Source organism: Plectropomus leopardus, unplaced genomic scaffold (assembly GCF_008729295.1).
Source record: "Plectropomus leopardus isolate mb unplaced genomic scaffold, YSFRI_Pleo_2.0 unplaced_scaffold27658, whole genome shotgun sequence".
NCBI classification, from domain to species: domain Eukaryota; kingdom Metazoa; phylum Chordata; class Actinopteri; order Perciformes; family Serranidae; genus Plectropomus; species Plectropomus leopardus.
Window position 1 is genome coordinate 344 of NW_024630110.1, and position 2,743 is coordinate 3,086.

General features: G+C 38.5%; 1 long non-coding RNA gene across 1 annotated transcript; it reads left to right on the top strand.

Annotated features, from left to right (window-relative positions):
• The first annotated feature begins 856 nt into the window (after positions 1 to 856).
• On the top strand, positions 857 to 2,152 carry LOC121937855. Its single transcript, XR_006105214.1, has 5 exons — positions 857 to 919; positions 1,103 to 1,147; positions 1,317 to 1,343; positions 1,759 to 1,803; positions 2,107 to 2,152. It is a non-coding gene; the product is annotated as an uncharacterized LOC121937855 (long non-coding RNA).
• Positions 2,153 to 2,743: the final 591 nt, after the last annotated feature.

Consider the following 2,743-nt stretch of genomic DNA (forward strand, 5'->3'; position numbering starts at 1 on the left):
AGCTTCGAAACACAACCGCTCATGTTCCAACAGGAATATGATCCAAAATTTGAGGAATTAACATCAAAATCCATGATTACATGTTTCTTTGATGTTAGCGTGTAGCTTCATTTAGCAATGTAGGCTCCTGCAATACTGAATCTGGAGCCAGTAACCATATAGAAAAATCTGTCACACCATGATGTCATAGTGTAGCCAGAGTGGGAAAAAACAGTTGGAAACGTTGCTAGATTACCTCTACATATGTTTTCCTCATTATTTTAAAATTTGGCAGTGTTTAATATGAACATCTGACATTATAACACTATATTGAAAACACAAAACACGGAGAGGCATAATAGGTGCCCTTTAACTAACTTGCACCCCTTCATTCACCCTTTATTTTCTTTTTTAAACCTTGATATCCAATCAATCAATCGGACTTTATTTGTATAGCAAAACTGTAACAAAAATGTAAAAGCTAAAAAAAACATTAAAAGCCAAACAAAAAAGGGAGGTGTTGGGTTAAAAATATCTTAAAAATATCAACCCCCTCTGTTACCCTCAGGTCTGCAGGCAGGCTGTTCCACAATCATGGTCGGTAGAAAAAAAAAAAAAAAAAAGGTGCCTCTCTGTGAGTTATTGTTCTAACTTTTGGGACTTTTAAAAGGCCACTGCCAGCAGACCTGAGGTTACGAGAGGGCTCATAAGATAAGAGCAAACTGGATGGATAACTCGGACCAAAACCATTTTGAGCTTTAAAAATTAATAAAGGATCTTAAAATCAATCCTGAAACACACTGGTAGCCATTGCAGAGACTTTGAGTTTTATTGTTAGGGTCAGGGATGGTTAAGCATCGACTTAATATGTTTTTTCTCTCTTCAGGGCAAGAAGGGCCGTCCTGGAGATGATGGAAGCCCTGGCCTAAAAGGACAGAAGGTACTGCGCAATTATTTCACCATCACGTGTCTCTTTGTTGATGTTGTTGTCGTTTTTTGTGTTGATGTTTTTTTTTTTTATGAAACTGTACATTACAAATGAACCGCCAGTTTCTGAATACTGCTAGTACAAACCAGGAGAGTCGCCTTTCCTAGAAACTCTAACGTCCCTCTTTCTCTTTAGGGTGAGAGTGGGCTCAGTGGTCTTCCGGGTCGGGAAGGAGCAGAGGTGAGCTAACGGTCACAAATGAAGTTGTTAAGATTTTCAGTCAAAACTTTTGAAATTTGCTTCATTTTGCACATCAGTCATTTTCCTCTGAAAGGAAGTCTTGCTCTGCAGTCTGTGTGGCGGTGTTTCGGTCTCCTCCTGACTTAACACGACTGTTTTGTACACACAGGGGAAAGCGGGATACAAAGGAGAGAAGGTATTGTATGGATTCTGCTGTAAAGTCTCTATATGCTCCCATTGTTTGTCAAAGTATCGGGTTCCCACACTCGTGGAAAATCTGCAACAATGAGAGAGATTTAAGAGTTATGTTTTCCAGACCTGAAAGGGAGCGTACACAGAAAAAGACTTTGGAAATATCATGGCATTTTGTTCTCCTTTTTTATTCATCTGTGTTTAATGTCAAGCCTGTCTGCAAGTATCTCTAGTTACTTTTCTTTTTAAGGAATTTAATTACGTAAATCCCATGTCATTAGTTGTTGCAAAGCAGCTCCTGGCTGGGATATTAAAACCCATTATTCCAGGATAAATTGCCCCCTGTGTCATAAACTTGAAATTATGCAAAATTGCATAATGTTAAGGACTTCATTAAACTGCTTTTCCTGCTCTTACAGGGAGAGAGAGGGGAGTGCGGCACACCTGGAGTAAAGGGAGACAGAGTACGTTTCCTTTTAATGTCGTAAGAACTTCAAACCGTCATCGAGTGTAACTTTAAGTTTGGCTTTTGTCATTGCTTCAGTGATGCAACCAAGTACAAGTACAATCATTACTTTCCCATTTTTATCTCAAATGTAAGTCAAATTTGAAAGAGATGTGATGGCAATCACTGGTGTAAGTTTATTATCCATATCCTTTTAACACCATTTTTTAAATTTTATCCAATGATTAAATACTAACACAAGCCGTTTAAGGTGAAAGTGCTGTTTTATGACTAAAATTTTAAGCAACTCCTATTTTTGTAGGGTCCTGAAGGTACTGTTGGCCCAAGAGGAAATCGTGGACTTCAGGTAAAATCTACCATCTTATTTATCATAAAGAAGCCCCAGACTGACCCTTCGCTAAACCCTACACCTTCTTAATCATTGTTGCTACAACTGTCTGTCTATCTACAATAGCATGGCACATTTCACAGCGATAGAGATAGTAGATATACCTCTCGAAATTCATAGTAAAGAGCGCCCAGTAGCTCACCTGATATAAAGGGCGCCCCACTGTGGCTGTGTCCTTGCAGCAGCAGCTGTGGGTTCAATCACAACCTGCGGCCCTTTGCGGCATTTTATTTTATTTTATTCTGCGTGTTTTCAACAGCATAGCAACTGCAGTACAGTCAGCGTGGAATACCAAAATATAAAAGCAAAGCTTGCACGTTGTCCATTTTTTGTTTTTTTTTTCACCCCCCCCAACCCATATCAGAGAAACTGAAAGACAAATTATATAAAACTACAATGAAACATACACATATACATGCATGTATACATCTTAGACATACGTAAGCAAACAGTAAAATAAATCAAAATGGAAACATAGATACTCACGCACACATATTCATACGAACAAATACACGTATACATCAGTCAAAGTTGTCTATAGGCTTTGAGT